At 42.7% G+C, this 18,808-nt stretch overlaps 1 long non-coding RNA gene across 1 annotated transcript; it reads left to right on the forward strand.

The window, feature by feature from the left end:
* The first annotated feature begins 3,686 nt into the window (after positions 1 to 3,686).
* Positions 3,687 to 17,480, forward strand: LOC126998335 (uncharacterized). Its single transcript, XR_007752781.1, has 2 exons — positions 3,687 to 3,753; positions 17,296 to 17,480. It is a non-coding gene; the product is annotated as an uncharacterized LOC126998335 (long non-coding RNA).
* Positions 17,481 to 18,808: the final 1,328 nt, after the last annotated feature.

Here is an 18,808-nt window from a genome sequence, read left to right on the forward strand (position 1 = left end):
GACCCATACACATTTGGCCGTGTGTTTGACCTGTGGAGTAGGTTGAGTCGGGACGGAACTTGGACGGGCTGAGGGGTGTGGGACGTCACTGCTCAGGAATGTACTTCATTTCCGGGCAAGGTTGGTTTGACCAAGCACCGGTCGACGCACACCTTAACAGGGTAAATCATGGGGTAGGTCTAAATGTGTACTATACAAACAGTAGAAGTATTAGGAATAAGATAAGATTTATTGCGGGGAAAGGCGTGCGTAGAGAAATTTGATATGATATAGCGATCACAGAGTCATGGATAAATACTGCAGACAGCCACTATCTCCCAGAATTAGAGGTACATTATTCCACCAAGATCGAACAGGCAAGAAGGGGGGTGGGGTCGCACTCTTCACCAGGGACAATCCTATTAGAATAAGTGTGTCATTAATTAACAACTCGATCAAGGAAAATAGTAAAACAGAATCCCTATGGGTAGAAACAATAGGTAGGAAGGAGGAGCTTGTCATAGGAGTACTATACAGACTGCCCAACCTTAACAGGGATAGTAGCCAACCCCTTTTACAGGAAATTAGTAGGGCGTCAAGATATAGGAATGTGGTGTAATCAGGGATTTTAATTATAGGAACATAGAGTGGGATACTTTATCAGGAGACCAGGAAGCGCAGGATTTGTTAGATGTGATACAGGATAGTTTCCTTAAGCAGTTAATTAGAACACCTACGAGGCTACGAGGGAAGAAAATATTTTGGATTTGTTGTTAACTAATAGAGAGGACATAATAAGCAACACTGAGGTTGGGGATTCATCAGGCAACAGTGATCATAAGGAAATTAGATTTAATATTAATTGGGAGGACAGAGTCAGCAGTAACAACACATTAAAATACCAGACTTCAGGAAGGCGGACTACGCGGGGTTAAGAAAGCAGCTGCAAAGGATTAGGGGAGTAAGATCAGAGGTAGGTCAGGACCCTGCAGAGCAGGGAGGGGCGTTAATCTCTGGTGATGTCACTAGTCAGGTACTTCAGTATAGCTTGGAGGGTGAGTACAATAGTCGATCTCGTCAGGGAGATTAAACTAGGGCAGAAATAGTTTATATACCTCACAGGGAAGTCAGGTCAACAGGTAATTACCCGCGATGGATGACAGACAGGCTAAAATCTGAAATATGGAAGGAAAAGAGGACTATATGTTAGAATCAAGAGGGGGGAAACTCACCTATGGGACAGTTACAACGATTTAATATTTAGCTAGAACAGTAAAGAACACGTGTATAGCAAAACGTAATTATGAGAAGACCAATCCAAAGGGATTCTTTCAGCTTTATAAGACTAAGGTTAGGGATAAGATATGGCAGCATAAGTCAGGAGAATCACTGATTGATAGAGATGACGAAATGAGCGAGGCGTTAAATAGATATTTCTTAACTGATTGATTGATTGATTGATAGTTTATTGTTGCAAGTAAAACAACAAAGGAGAAGGGAGGAGCATGCCATCCCAACCCCCAGGCAGTACAGAGTGTGATTATACAACTAAGGATACATGTGTAAGTAGCACCAGGAAACTAAAAAGATACAATGGTAGGGGACAAGTGCTAAAAAAATAAATAAAGGCCTTGATTTAGTCAAGGGAGCAGACATATGGGACTAGACATATGAACTATACAATCTAGGGGCAAGTGCAGGATACTCACTAAGCACAGCTGAAAGAACATTATTGTTAATGAACCAACCCACCAGCTCAGGCAGCTCCCAGTGGCCCTGTGGGCGGTAGGCACTAATAGCAGAATACTGCAGGACATAGTGTATGAGCGTGTGATCCCCTGGCCTGGCACACAAGCGGCAGAGTACAGGGTTAGCCCCACCGACCTCCCAGTAATATCTGTTGCCTCAGCCGCATCGCCACCAGATCATAGGATGTACTAAGCCTACCATAAGTGTGGGTGCAGATACTTGATACCTAGCTGGGCATAGTGAATGCTGGAGGGACTACCACCATCCTGACACCTCAAGGCAAGCTGATTGGTAACAGAGCAGACTCACTAACAAGGGATCTAAGTCTACTCTTAACATAATTATAGGTGTATTCAACACCTGGGTGTACATTGAGATCATCAGATGCAGCACGAGCAAGTCTGTGTGCCTTTTCATTTTGAGGAAGCCCAACATGTGAGGGCACCCAGATAAAGTGTGCAGTAGCACCACAGCGCTCAAGCAGGCTAAGGGCACTAAAGCACTTATTGACTATATTACAGTCAGAAGGGGAGGAAGACAGAAGTGCATACAAGGCACATTGACTAACTGTATTTACCAAAGAAAGATTAGATGATATACCTCAGGGAGAACAGATCTACAGGGGAGAAGAGGTAGAAGGATTAACCGACATCAACATAAGTACGGAGCTCGTGATTAGACAGATAGAAAGACTCAAAGTTACTCAGGCGCCAGGGCCAGATGAATTTTTTCCCAGGGTAATAAAGGAATAAGAACATAAGAACAGGGAAACTGCAAGAGGCCGAGTGGCTTACACAGGGCAGCTCCAGAATCCCCCGCACTACTTTCGATGGGTGAGGTGTATCGTCGGTCCAAATTAGCTTGGCCAATTTGCAACGAGAGGCCCCTCCCCCATTCTGGCTAAGCTCCGCCCCCCTTTCACCTGATTGGCTGTTGATGATATCATATAGATTGTATCAAAGACACGTACCAAATATATATGATTGAGATGATCTAGCTTCTTTCATGATTAAAAAATGTTCGAAACTTAATTGAATAACGACACTCTACTTAAACAACCAGTGACATCACCTAAGAAACAAAGTACAATCATAATACTGCAAGTTTTCAAGGGAGAACGGGCCCTACAAAACGAGCACTGAAGGCGATGAAGTAGGCTATCTTTAATGTAATGCACACTTTCCGTCATTATTTCCTACATAGCTCATTCACATAGGCATACCAAATATAATCACATAAAAAATATATTCTACAGTAGCTTCATACAAGTAGGAATCATTGTACTGAGGAATAAGTTTCGTATCTGTGGCTGTTGCGCTGAGCGCACATACGTAGCCTACCCGTCGCTCCAAGCAAACAGATACATATCTTATTCCTTATACAATGATTCCTACCTGTATTCAGTTACTATTGAGTAGCCTACCCGTCGCTCCAAGCAAACAGATATACATATCTTATTCCTTATACAATGATTCCTACCTGTATTCAGTTACTATTGAGTATATTTTATATGTGATTATATTTGGTATGCCTATGTGAATGAGCTATGTAGGAAATAATGACGGAAAGTGTGCATTACTTTATAGATAGCCTACTATCATCGCCTTCAGTGCTTGTTTAGCAGGGCCCGTTCTCCCTCGAAAACTTGCAGTATTATGATTGTATCTTAGGTGATGTCATTGATTGTTTAAGTAGAGTGTCGCTATTCAATTGAGTTTCAAATATTTTTTAATCATGAAAAAAAAGCTAGATTAATTATCTCAATCATATCATATTTGGTACGTGTCTTTGATACAATCTATGATGTCATCAACAACCAATCAGGTGAAAGAGGGGCTGAGCTTAGCCAGAATGGGGGAGGGGCTTCTCGGTGCAAATTGGCCAAGCTAATTTGGACCGACTATAGTTTCAGTGGTTACAGGTTGAGTCCCTTTATAGAGAGAGTCCCGACATTGGCGGCCCTGTGTATAAGGGTGCTGAGCGCCATTTTTGGCCCTTCGAGCACCGCGCCGACTTTGAACTGAGGTAATAAAAACAATTTTACCTATTTTGGGAGCGGATTCGGCTGCTTTTTAATGTAACAATGCCTTGCTGCCTAGCCTTCATCTGTACAACATGCCACAGAGGGGATACAAAGTGTATAATTTAACTGCAAAGCAGCTAAGAAGACAGGCAGAGGTGTGCTAACAGTCAGTCGTCTTGGGAGGAAACCATCGGTTATGACAGCAAGACACACACACTGCCATTGTGTGTGTCTTGCTGTTATAACCGCCCTCCCTTTGTACTGTCTATGGAAAATTGGAAATCATTGTGAGAGAGGCACAGCAACAAGGACTGAAACAATCGTTCACCTCAGGTCCAGCCATCGATCGAAGCTGATGAGGGAAGCTGTGGCCCTTATGACCAAAATTATTGGGTGTGATCTCTCCCACAGGGCTCTAGCTGTTATTACACTCACAATGGATATTTCACACTTATCAAGGCCACAGTCTAATAGACTGGACGTATTACAAGAGTTTAATGAACAGAAACTAGCTTTTGGTGAGCCATATACCTGTCTTGGTAAAACTCTAGAATCACACCCAACTCACTCTAAAAGTTAACACATTATTTGTTTATATTGTATTTGCTAATCATCACTCTGGTAACCGTTTCCATTATTATTACTCGTTTATGAGATTTTAAAATGCGGGGATATATTACTATTTCAGCGGTGACAGGTTAGGTTACTATTAGCTCATGGGAAGGGTCTTCAGCTAGAAACTCCTTTAGGTTGGGTTATAAGTGCATCTTTATTTAATAGCCTAATATGAAAGGTTGCACAGTCTTCATTTTCATGGGTACCACTGTCATTATAAAATGTTGAAGACATATTCCTACAGTATTCTCTAAACCTAGCTATTTTGACCCTCAAGCAAAGTGAAACACGTTTACATGGCCTTAGTATTTTACTGTATTATTTTTTTTAATCAACAATAAGTATTTAAATTAAATTAAATGTTATTGAATTATAATCATTGATGACTTATCTTCACAATACCTTGGAATCGCACAGAACATTTATTGCAGCAGTAGTGTGTGTGCGTGTGTGTGTGTGTGTTAACACAATAAAGAGAGCAGCATGGCGAGTAATGGAATCAGGGCCCCTTTCACCCCCAGATAATTAGTTTACACTAATTTTCTCTCCATATGCTAAAGTTTACCGCAAGCAGGTAACGCAAAGGAAGCAAAGTGCCTTTGCATTGATGGAGCTTGGGTTGTGTGTCAGCCAGCGTCCCTCCCTGCAGACAAGGGTCAGGCGATGAAGGGACATGTACAATAGAAAGACTTCCCCAACTGCTGCCGATAATGTTTTACAGCGATAAGTATTGTTATATCCATCCATCACAGCGGCAACACTCAAAGAAAGGCACCCAGACTTGTGTGCAGAGCTGGGCACTTCCGTACCTCTGTCCGCACCTCCGCTCCTCCGGACCTGCGGACCTTTAAACGAGGTGCGGAGGTCCGAAGTGCGGAAAGTTTTTCAAAAGTGCGGAAGTAACAGGTGCGGAACGGCAGTATTTTAAGTCCGTACCTCCGCACCTGAGGTTTTCAAGGATAAAAAAAATGAAAACGACAAACAGTCCGCGCTCTGCAGTAATACTTCCGGTCGTTTACGCGGTCTGTGCTGCAGGGCATGTTTTCCCGCCACTTGAGTGACGTCACTCATTCAGATTTACGGCCCGGTTCAAAATATACCGTTTGTCGTCCGTCTTAAAGGAAGTGCGTCATCAATGACAACACCACGTGCACGGATAGCAAGAACCCAAGGTGTTGGTTTCCTTACGTCGAGACACACGTATCCTGTTGCCATATTGTACAAAACTGGGAATGAAAGAAACGGTCACATTATTAAAACAATGTCGCTTAGATTACCACTTTTAATTACTGCGTATCAACCTTTATATTATATTATAATGATAATAATAATGCTGCTGCAGTATTGCCTTGTATTTCTTTTTTTTAAGGTACGGACTAGATTTTTCAGGCGCGCTTTAATAGTTTTGGGTACGGTACCGGAGGTGCGGAGGCAGGGATGGCCCGAGCGGGGGGGGTCACCCCCCCCCAATGTTTGGTCGGAGTTGGTCAAAAAGTCCTAGTGAGTTGGTCAAAAATTTGAGTTTTTTTTTTTTTTTTTTTTTTTTTTTAGGCAGGAATGGCCACAGGCGGGGAGGGATCAGGGAGCATGGATGGCCCGACTGCGTTATTCGGAACTGTATACTGGCTCAGTATCATCACTCTTGAACCAGCCTCCTGCAGGGGTTAGCGCTGGCTATGTTTGGGTGATCCTCCAAATCCTTCCATGCACATTATGTGCTCCAGGTGGAGTAGATGGTGACATGTGGATAGCTTTAAGACACTCGGCAGTGAATAAGGGTTTGCCTGTAGACTGTAGTAGGGCTGGAACTCGGCACCCCGAGAACGTAACCACAACACGCTCACCACTCACCCACCTCACTGCTTTTATTTGACCATCTGAGGTCACCTCAGATGGTCAAATAAAAGTTTAAGTTTTTTTTTCTTTTTATTTAAGAGAGTGATGGTCCAGGAGGGAAGCCCTGGGAACAGTGGGAAGGGATCAGATCAGGGTCCATTCGGAGAGCAGGGATGGTCCAGCCGGAGCCTCAACTCCGGAGCAAGTTCACCTGCTCCACTAACGACAAACCCCTTGAGCCATAAGCCATTACTGGCAGTGGCAGCAACACAACAGTAACAATATCAACAAATGACACTTTAGACAAGGGTACGCAGAATGACTTAATGACCCTGGGAGAGCAGCCGCCCCCATGACCAAAATTATTATACTCTTAAATGCAAATGAAAAGCATCTGAGACTCATAAATGTCCCTACTTAGGCCTTAAAATGCCCTAAAAAGGTGAGTTTTAAAAACCCCCCCGCTGAATGGCTCGCTTCGCTCGCCAGTTTGGAGTTGGTCATAAAATGACTGAGTTGGTCATAGTTTACCTTACCCCCCCCCAACTGCATTCCCTTCGGGCCATCCCTGTGCGGAGGTGCGGTACCGGAACGAGTGAAAAAAATTTAGGCGCGGAAGTACAGGTACGGACTATATGTGTTTCGAGGTGCGGAGGAGCGGTACCGGACTACCCGATATCCAGTAACGCGCCCAGCTCTGCTTGTGTGAAGTCTCTCGGTACCCTCTGAGCGCTGCCTCCTCTCAAGGTCGTCAGCAGCCCGCCGTGACACGCACATACCACAGGCTGCGTGGGTTACTGAGTGCCTATACTGAGACAGTGGCTGATCGTAAGGCTAATAATAATCTCCTGTCACCTAACGGCACATTACAACGGCTGGTGACCAAATTATAATAAAGTATGAGGGCGTAACGGTGGGTTGGCGATACCTGTTGGTGTAGACACAAATTGTCTTTTATTTACTTTCCCAGAGCTCACTGGCTGCTGGCTCCCTGCTGGCTGTTAGAGGAAGGTGTGCAGGTCTGACACAAGTGTGCTCAGTTTCAGTGGACAACCCGTATGGCTGTGAAACAAATGCAAACGAGAGCGTGCATGTGCTAGCGTTTGAAAAGCGCGGCGAAAACAGAACCAATAATGGCGTCCAAATCTTAGGTTGTCGGGACTCTCTCTATCAAGGGACTCTAGTTACAGGTAGAGGCTTGATCCTCGTTTACCTTCGGTACGGGCGTACGCTCCAGTACCGTGTCTCGATCCTTTACGTACTGCACCCACACCTCACTGCCACCTGTCATCCTCGTCCATCTAGCTATCCATTCTTCTCTTAAAACAATTAAGGCGGCTTTGCACCTGGCAATTCCTGGTCGGCAATACAGGCATACAGCCGCGACGATCTAGCGGCTAGACCAGCTGGGTGCTCTCGGGAGCAAGTACGTTCACACGTGGAAGGAGAAGCCGGGAGGATCAAGACGTAAACTGCTAGTAAATGCAAGGGCATGAATTCATCCCAGACACCCCAAAAGGCTACTACCATATATTAAAACCACAATGAGTTTGGTCCATTATCCTAATATTGTAGAAATACTTTAAGTAAACGAGTTTTATCATAAGTAGTATTGATTGCATGATTGATTGATTGTTCATTGTTGCATTTAGCAACAAAGAAGGGAGGAACATGCCATCGCAACCCCCAGGCATTACGTACATAGTGTTATTATATAATACACGAAAATAATCGTTCCTTACCTCCTTCGATCGATATATCGCAGAGAGATAAACATTTCCCTTATGTTGCTGCCACTCTCTCAAACGTCGTTTTCCGTAGACTCAGCTTCTTATACAGCTTATCTTGTGGATCCCACAAGTATCAATGCTGCCTCACTTCTTCTAATAATGCCACCTCGGCATCCCGGCTCCAAATCTTGTCTGTATCTGTCATTTCTTGTTTTATTATTGGCGCCGACATGCTGTACTCAGCCGCCAGTCGGCAATACAAGACGGACGCGCTCAGCTGAGTCTATGCAAAACAATTTTTGAAAGTGGTAGCAACATCCGAGAAATGTTTATCTCTTTGCGAGATATCGAAGGAGGTAAGGAAAGATTATTTTCGTGTATTATATAATCACACTATGTAATGCCTGGGGGTTGCGATGGCATGCTCCTCCCTTCTCCTTTGTTGTTAAATGCAACAATGAATAATCAATCAATCAATACTACTGAAGGTAAAACTCGTTTACTTAAAGTATTTCTACAATATTAGGATAATGGACCAAACTCATTGTGGTTTTAATATATGGTAGTAACCTTTTGGGGTGTCTGGGATGAATTCATGCCCTTGCATTTACTACAGGTTACGTCTTGATGCTCCCGGCGGCTCCTCCCACGTGTGAACGTACTTGCTCCCGAGAGCACCCAGCTGGTCTAGCCGCTAGATCGTCGCGGCTGTATGCCTGTATTGCCGACCAGGAATTACCAGGTGTAAAGCCGCCTTTAAGCTATCGTCCCTGCACTCACTATGTGATTGCTGAGTCTATTCCATTCCCCCACCACCCTATTACTAAACCAATGCTTGCCTATATCTCTCCTAAATCTATACTTTTCTAATTTAAACCCATTACTGCGTGTTCTACATCCTGCTGGCTAATTCTCAGAACTTTACTTATATTGCCTTTTTTTTTATTTATTTTTTTTACGTTGTTGCCTATTGCGCCGGTAGGCATCTTCCCGGTGGGGCCTGATGGTCGGCCCAAGGCTTCTTCCAGGTGGGGCCTGATGGTCGGCCCAGCCCGTTCTGGCGCAGGCGAGTGTTTATAGTGGCGCCATCTTGCATTGACTCATGCTGCCCCCCGGAACTCGTTCTTGATTCGCTTGGACGGCTTCCTCTAGAGTCCGGGTCTTCAGGACAGCATGTCGGTAGTTTTAAGCCACTCGGCGGTGACTGAAAAATCCGAGTGGTAGCGTGAGGATTCGAACCCACGTCGTCCATCACGCGGCGAATGTGGGTCCAGTACGCTACCAGTTCGGCCACCGCCTACCCTTGACCTATTTAAAAACTTCTTTCAGATCTCCCCGCACTCTTCGTCTTTCTAGTGAATGTAAGTTTAGATGTTTCAGCCTATCTTGATATGGGAGGTTCCTCAGCCCCTGAATCATCTTGGTCATCCTCCTGATTCTAGCAAGTTGGTGTCCATTCTGTAGTGTGGGCACCAAAACTGGACAGCATAATCTAAGTGTGGCCTAACTAACGCTAAATAGAGTCTGAGGATGACCTCTACACCCCTGTTGGTTACCGTCCTGTTAATAAAGCCTAATACCCTGTTAGCCCTATTTCTCGCACTAATATGCTACATTGCTTCCTTAGTTTTAGGTCAGAGTTCACTAACACTCCCAAATCCCTTTCACACTCTGATCTGCCTATCGCTGTGGAGTCTAAACTATACCCGTGTAATGTGTTAAATTGCGTGTTCCTACACTAAGTACGCTACACTGATGATGTAAAAATTCATCTGTCATTTCTCTGACCAAGCTGACAGTGTGTTGAGATCCTCCTGCAGTGCTCTAGCATCCTCCCCTGTCCTAATAGTGCGTCCTATTTTGGTGTCATTTGCAAATTTATCTATGTCACTAGTTATCCCATTGTCTATGTCATTGATGTAGATAATGAATAACAGCGGGCCTAAAGCTGAACCTTGGAGAACCCCACTGGTAACATTACTCCATTCGGATTTTTTTTACCATTAATGGTAACCCTCTGTTTCCTGTCGCTAATCCACCCCTTAATCCAATCAAATACCTTCCCTCTTATTCCATGAGCCCTGACTTCATTTAACAGTCTCTGGTGAGGTACCTTATCGAAGGCCTTACTAAAATCAAGATAAACTACATCATAGCTCTCATCATTGTCAGCTACCTCGTATATACTCTATTGCAAAAGGATAAAAGATTAGTGAGGCACGACTTTCCTTTAATAACCCAAGCTGTGAGTCGTGAATTAAATTGTCTGTCAATATGGTCCTATAGTTTTCCATAGAAGATTTGTCACCCTTCTTAATTAAATATTGGAATAACGTGTGCCTGCCTCCATGAAACAGGCACCACTCCTGTGTCTAGTGTGACTTCCTAAATACTTCTGTTAACTGCCCACTGATTTCAGTTTCACATTCCACACACATTCACATTCCCTACTTATGTTGATGTCGTTTAATCCTTCTACCTCTTCTCCCCTGTAGATCTGTTCTCCCTGAGGTATATCTAATCTTTCTTTGGTAAATACAGTTAAGAAATATATATTTAACGCCTCGCTCATTTCCTCATCTCTATCAATCAGTGATTCTCCTGACTTAAGCGGCCCTATCTTATCCCTAACCTTGGTCTTATAAAGCTGAAAGAAGCCCTTTGGATTGGTCTTTGCTTCCCTGGCAATTCTAATCTCATAATATTACGTTTTACCATACGCGTGTTCTTCTGTACTGTTCTAGCTAAATCGTTGTAACTATCACTTAGGTGAGTTTCCCCCTTTTGATTCAAACATATAGTCCTCTTTTCCTTCCTATTTCAGTTTTTAGCCTGTCTGTCATCCATCGCGGGTAGTATACCTGTTGACCTGACTTCCCTGTGAGGTATAAACTGTTCCTGCCCTAGTTTAATCTCCCTGACCAGACTATTGTACTCACCCTCTAAGCTACTGACCTGACTAGTGACCTCACCAGAGATTAACGCCCCTCCCTCCTCTGGGTCCTGACCTACTTCTGATCTTACTCCCCTAAACCTTTGTAGCTATTTTCTTAACCCCTCGTAGTCCGCCTTCCTGAAGTCTGGTATTAATGTGTTGTTACTGCTGACTCTATCCTCCCATTTAATATCAAGTTAAATCTGAAATCAGTGGGCAGTTAACAGAAGTTTTTAGGAAGTCGCTATACACGTACAGGCCCGGGGTGGTGCCTGTTTCATGGAGGCAGGCAAACGTTAAGAAGGATGACAAATCTTCTATGCAAAACTATAGGCCGATTAGTTTGACGTTATTTATAAGTAAAATGCTTAAGTCAATAATAGCTGATAATATTGTTGTGCTGGAAGCTTCCCCCGCCGTCTACGGGCTTCTAGAAGGCTCCGGGAGGAGCGAGCAGGGGGGCGGGGAGCAAGGCCCCGTCCGCGCCCCGCGGGGCAAGCGGCCAGGCGCCAGGCGGGAAGTGTTGCCAACTCGCACATATTTTTGCTACATGTTCTTGTATGATCTAAAATATACTGTAACGTTCTAGACTGTACAGTGTACTGTTCTGTATATATATATATATATATATATATATATATATATATATATATATATATATATATATATATATATATATATATATATATATATATATATATATATATATATATCCAGAACAGAAATATATATATATATATATATATATATATATATATATATATATATATATATATATATATATATATATAGTAGAAGAGGGCGACAGGAGACAGTCCCAGTTAAAGTAAGCTAGTGGCCAGTCAAGAGTGAAGTGTACTACTAAGGAAAAATATTAAACTACAGTAGTTGTGCAAAGTGTTTACATATCTCCCTCCCACGGAGTCTTGTGTCGGCGACACGGAACCCAGTAATACGTCTGGCATAACAGTATTAAGGACCATATATTGACAAACATAATTTAATTCGACTCACACCATGGGTTTATTAAAGGAAAGTCGTGACTCACTAATCTTTTATCTTTTTACAATTGAGTATACGAGGCAGCTGACAATGATGAGAGCTATGAATGATGTAGTTTATCTTGATTTTAGTAAGGCCTTCGATAAGGTACCTCACCAGAGACTGTTAAATAAAGTCAGGGCTCACATAATAGGTTGGATTAGGGCGTGGATTTGCGACAGGAAACAGAGGGTTACCATTAATGGTAAAAAAAACTTGAATGGGGTAATGTTACCAGTGGGGTTCCCCAAGGTTCAGTTTTAGGCCTGCTTTTATTCATTATCTACATCAATGACATAGACAATGGGATAACTATAGTGCGCGCCAGCTATTTTGGCCCGTGAAGGAGGAGCTTCACGGGAAAGCCTAGGTCATTAAGCTCTTAAAGCGTTGCCACATATCTGTCGCTCCGCCTCCAACAGGGTCTAGCTCCCACCCATCTCTCTCTCTCTCTCTCTCTCTCTCTCTCTCTCTCTCTCTCTCTGTCCCGAATTTTAACAGATTTTGTACTTCATGATAAAGATTTATCTCCCTCATAATTTACTTACAACAACATCGACTTCTTTTCCACACTACCCAAGAGGTAGAAGTCAAAGCGCGTGGTGGATGGAAGTGGAATGCCGGGCTGGGCCGAGGGAACAGGGAGTGGCCAGAGGAGGAGTCAGTGAGGTCGTGACCCGACAACACTGTTGAACACTGTTGTCACGTTTTCTCCACCATTTTATAATAACCTAAATATATAAGTAACAGTACACTGTGTAGCTCATTGCAGTTTGAATTAAAATAATATTAGTGTGTGTTTATATCTTTTGAAAAGTTTTTTTTTTAAATGACGCACATTAATTAAAGCCAAATACGTTCACTTGACATATGAGCATTTTTCACGGCCCTCCCTCTCACGGGCCAAATTAGCTGGCGCGCACTAGTGACATAGGTAAATTTGCGGATGACGCCTATAAATAGGACGTTCTATAAGGACAAAGTAAGATATGCTAGCTAGAGCACTGCAGGAGGATCTCTAGAATCTGTCAGATTGGTCAGAGAAATGGCAGATGAATTTTAACATCACCAAGTGTAGCGTGCTAAGTGTAGAAACACGCAACCCAGTACACGGGTATAGTTTAGACTCCACAGCAATAGGCAGATCAGAGGGTGAAAGGGATTTGGGAGTGTTAGTGAACGCTGACCAAAAACTAAGGAAGCAATGTTTTAGTGCAAGGAATAGGACTAACAGGGTATTAGGCTTTATTAACAGGACGGTAACCAACAAACGTGCAGAGGTCATCCTCAGACTCTATTTAGCGTTGGTTAGGCCACACTTAGATTATGCTGTCCAGTTTTGGTGCCCACACTTCAGAATGGACATCAGCTTGCTAGAATCAGTTCAGAGGAGGATGACCAAGATGAGGGGCTGAGGAACCTCCCATATCAAGATAGGCTGAAACATCGCAACTTACATTCACTAGAAAGACCAAGAGTGCGGGGAGATCTGATAGAAGTATTCAAATGGGTCAAGGGTTACAACAAAGGCAATATAAGTAAAGTTCTGAGAATTAGCTAGCAGGATAGAACACGCAGTAATGGATTTAAATTTGAAAAGCATAGATTTAGGAGGGAAATAGGCAAGCATTGGTTTAGTAAAAGGGTGGTGGGGGAATGGAATAGACTCATCGATCACATAGTGATTGGCTGATTGCTGGGACGGTAGCTTGTTTTAAGAGTAGACTGGATAAGCTACATGGACGAGGATGACAGGCACATGGTTGTGTGTGGGGGGGGGGGGGGATCTGGAGCTGCCTTGTGTAGGTCATTAGGCCTCTTGCAGTCTCCCTATGTTCTTATGCACCAATTAATAAATTTTTCTTCAACGTTGTAGCGCGAGAATGAAATAATTTAAGCTCCCACCCACTTCCAGCCCCCTTGTTGGGCCTCTTCTACATGCAATAATTGGGCATCTCGACCCGCCGTCTGGGTGGTTGCGCGGCATGCACCGCCTTCCTCCCTTGGGGTATATCCCCAACGAAAAAAAAAAAAAAAAAAAACTCCCACCTTCAGTGGTCCAACACGACTGACTCATTTAAAACATTTAAGCTCGAGCGATACTTCTTTCAACTCGATTAATAGCCAATATTAACTAGAACAAAAATGCAGTCTTAATTGGTGGCAGTTGATTTAATATGATTTTACTTAAATTTAAGGACGGACCACCTACAGTCTGCTGGACCATAAGGTCTGTGCGGCTGAACATCTATGTAAATTCTCTCTCTCTCTCTCTCTCTCTCTCTCTCTCTCTCTCTCTCTCTCTCTCTCTCTCTCTCTTCTTTCACGTTTGCGCTGGTGCCACGTTTTCCGATGTACAGTGGTGCCATTTCTCCTACCGCCTCATGTCAACAACCCGCCTCCTTCTTCCCCACCCTCCATGGATAATCAATACGGTACTCTCTACAGCAAACGTATCTCAAGACCGTGTTCAGCGATCTTAACACACATGTAGTCTTTAAGCATGACAGGTTGGCTGACTGCATTCATCCCGTGTGAGTGTGTGTGTGTGTCCTTGAACCCGCCGGCGGACAGCCACACCACGCCACGGCCACGCTTCATGTGCACCTGTAACTGTGTTGGTCCGAATTATTGTGTCCGTAGCACCACCACCACCAGCATCCGTCAGCCTACATGCAATAGTTACAGTATTACACTTGCATTTGAAGTAGCATTGTTAATAGCAGTAGTAAAATTATTGTTTTCTGCATTTGCTTGTCCATTATTAAAAGCCCTTTTATTATGTGTGATTGTAAAGCCCAATGATTAATGTTTAACACATGCCTAGCACTAAAGGCGTTTGAAAATATGATATGGCTTGAAATCTTGCTTAATTGCAGGCAACGTCGGTCGATATATCAAGAAGTCTCAATTAAGGGGTCGGTTCTGATCGAGCTGCTTGTTACCAAGCCCACCATTACCCTTTCCTGAGGGGATCGAGGGGCAAGAGATCCTGTGAGCTGCTGTTCAACTTGTACGCGTTTATTTGCGCTCTTTTCCTGTTCAGCAGGATCACGACGTCTTTGCCCAACGACCATTTCTTCCTCGGTGTTATACTATGTAGAATTACGATGTAGTATGTGTGGCGCACATTCAGAGAAGCGGTGGGGGCATTAAATGTAGTTTGGCAAGAGATGAAATATTGATTCTCTCCGAGCAGACTCTTGCCATTTAGAGCTCCTTCCACAGGCCTGTGTACTGTGTGGCGCCTGTCCCAAGGCACCACACCACGACTCACCCCCACGGCCACCAGCCTCCACGACAACCTCAAGGCATTAAAATATTATGACACACACACACACACACACACACACACACACACAACATACATATACGCGCGCGCGGCGCGTGATAATCTCTCTCTCTCTCTCTCTCTCTCTCTCTTGTATACGTATTTATTGACTTCAAGTAAGGCAAACAGATAGATAGATAGATGGATGCGTAGGAGGATTCTTTGATGGATGGATAGATCTATACATTTATTTTGTTTTCTTTGTGCATGTTCTCTCAAGCAACTGCTGGAACGGCAGACCGAGGGGAGGGAGTTATGAGTAAGCCAATGTTGCCCGTTGCTGATCCCTTTATTTCTGTCCCGAAGGAAGAGACAAATTATCTACTAGAGAATCATCTCAGGAGGAGATGCGGAATGCGAGTAAATGAGGACACTAAATGGAGCTTACAGACGTTACAGTAAAGCAGCGCTCCCTTTGCAGTGAGTGGGCCATTCACCTGTAGCTGTTCCATACAGACTAAGCTAGGGGAAGTGCACGGCATACAAAAATGGATACACGTTTCCCAAACTGTGTAACACGTATGCTGCACTCTATTACTGATGTTCTATTATTTGGTATGTAGGAAAAACATCACACCTTCATATCAATTCAAAGAAAAATTGCAGGTGTATATCTTCTATTGTGTTCTGGTAGGTGTACGCCTGTGTTCCCCATAACCTCATCTCCAGCATCCTGCGGGGCTGTGGTGGCCTGTGGGTGGCCCCACGGCCTGTGGTGGCCCTCCCTCGCAAGCCCGCCGAGCGGTGCGTCAATGGACGCCGTCAGGAAACTTTCTTTGTGCGTAAGACTTCCTATGAATCACGAGATGTTATCATAATATGCGTCATGGCTACTCGCTCGATCCTCTTTCAGGAAAGGAAATGTAAAGAACGTTTCTCGTTTTCTATAAATAGAATTTCGTTTATATGCTTTAATCGTGTGGTGCGTCCCGGCCACTGGCTAGGGGCGGCAGGGAAGCCACATTTCTCTTATGGTGACGTCAGGCTTTACCGTCACTTCCAATACGTATCATATAAAAGATAAAGTTTAAGGCATGCGCTGCGTGTGGCCTCAATGCTCATCTCCGTCGCATTAATTGTCCCCTGAAGCCTGAGCCTGTACGTACGTGGTGGTGCTGGGTTGGAACCAGGGACGGATATATTTCCCTTTTCTATTAGGCCCTTGAACAGGTTATTACGATAGGTCAGATTAGTTAGGAAAGATTAAAGTAACATTAGCTTGGTCTAGGACTCTAGGTGACCACATGCTTCCGGTAGAGAGATCGGGAGTATGCCCTCGGGAGGACAGTGTGACATCCGGGTTAGCCAGTTTACCTTCCCCAGGTTTCCCCAGGTAATCGTTTATCGACCAGGCGAAGGGGACAATGAACGACTGGGTGTGTCAAGTAGTGATTGCAGCATTTCTTGAAATTCAAAACTTAGCATAGACATTTGTTTCTCCTCTGTGTATTTTATTAGTTTAATTACCTATTTGGAACATAGGGCCTACACATTAAAATATAATTATGTTAGGTTTCTATTTCGCGGAATTTTACTCTTCATCACACCGGAAAGTGACGATGGTGTAGTCAAGGTTAACTTTTATAATAATAATAATAATAATAATAATAATAATAATATAATATACGATTTATTAAAGGGAAAGACAGTCATGTGGGTGAAAATATACAAATACACAAAACAAATAAACATTCAGTGTGTGTGTGTGTGTGTTCATTTTTATCATAACGGCGTGTACGTTTCTGTGCGTGTCGAGTAGCTACGAGTGATGCAACATTTGTGGGGGTGGAGGAAGGAAGAAAACGGAGGAGGGGGGTGGGGGGGGGGGGGCGCTCTACGCATGCTTTCACTAGTTTTGACAAGTTTGGCTCGAAGCCCAACAGCAGCAGCAGAGCAGCATAAACAACAATACAAATTTATTGTTATTGCTACTATCATTATTATTTTTTTAGTAGTAGTATATAGTAGAAGTAGTATATTATAGTAGTAGTAGCATACAGTCTGACATATTAATGGTGATGGTGACATCAATAGATTAAAATCCCATTACCCTCAGGTGACTGAGAAAGGGAGGGTCTGGAAGATATCAAAGACCTTAATTATCAAGAATCGAGAGGGTGTTCATCATTCACCTGAGAAGCGTCTTCCTACATATGGCCTACCATCCACACCAGAACACTCAGGTGGCCTTTGGCGGTAAAAAATATTCTGGACCTGTAGCTGATTTTGCTTCCCGGGTAAGTGAAGCTCACCCGGCAACGCGTTAAGTTTCTCTTTCTTCATAACACACCACTTATCGATCTCCTGTATGTATTGGAATTTCATATATATATATATATATATATATATATATATATATATATATATATATATATATATATATATATACATATATATGCAGTAGCTTCACTTCACCACGAAGACGTACGTGTAGACATGCCACACTGGGAAAAAGAAAAGAGAAATATAGTAGTACTTTCGTATATTAATTTACATCTTCTGCCTTTGTCTTCTGATTAGACTTCTGATGATTAGACTTTTGATTTAGTCAGAAGATGTAATATACGAAATTACTTACTTGGATATATATATATATATATATATATATATATATATATATATATATATATATATATATATATATATATATATATATATATATATATATATATATATATATATATATATATATATATATATATATATATATATATATATATATATATATATATATATATATATATATATATATATATATATATATATATATATATATATATATATATATATATATATACACATACTACACCGTTTCTTGACATACATGAATTGGGATTATATGCTGTGGATGTCATCACCTGCTGCCTTTGAATGCCATAGGTGTGGTTATTACCCACAAACACAACGGAATGCCTGGGCATAAGTAATGTTATATAAGTAATCCCAAAATACCATGTTTAAATTACCATATTCGTGGGAAATTAATTTCATATTTGTGTTTAAATAGCTTTATTCAGTGAAAGGGTGGAAATTTCTGCTCCCCCCGAAAAAAAAGTGGGACGTTTAATGATTCGTTAGCATCCTTCACACACACACACACACACACACACACACTCTCTAAGGTTCATCGCGCCTCGCTGAGAGAGAGAGAGAGAGAGAGAGAGAGAGAGAGAGAGAGAGAGAGAGAGAGACGTCCTGATAGTTTTTCCCGCCAAATTCCCTTCCCCAGAAACTGGTTACTGCAACGTTCATCCTTTTTATTATGATGATCAATATTTAAAGATTTCAAATCGTACAGGTAAACTCACGGCAGTATTACATATAAACCTACTTAATACTCTTGTGTTGTGATGCAGTGGTATGTACGTGTTACATGAGTGAGGATGTCAGCATAGGATGGTGAAAAAATAATTATTCCATATCAGACATGCAGAGAAGATCGAGCAGTCATCATAATACCATTACTTAACTAAACCGATCATTCAGGCCACCGGGGCACCCTTACCCTCTTCCTTTTGAATTAAATAGAAAAATAAGAGAACACTACATAACGTATACTAATAAAAATA

Source organism: Eriocheir sinensis, chromosome 14, assembly GCF_024679095.1.
Source record: "Eriocheir sinensis breed Jianghai 21 chromosome 14, ASM2467909v1, whole genome shotgun sequence".
Taxonomy (NCBI): domain Eukaryota; kingdom Metazoa; phylum Arthropoda; class Malacostraca; order Decapoda; family Varunidae; genus Eriocheir; species Eriocheir sinensis.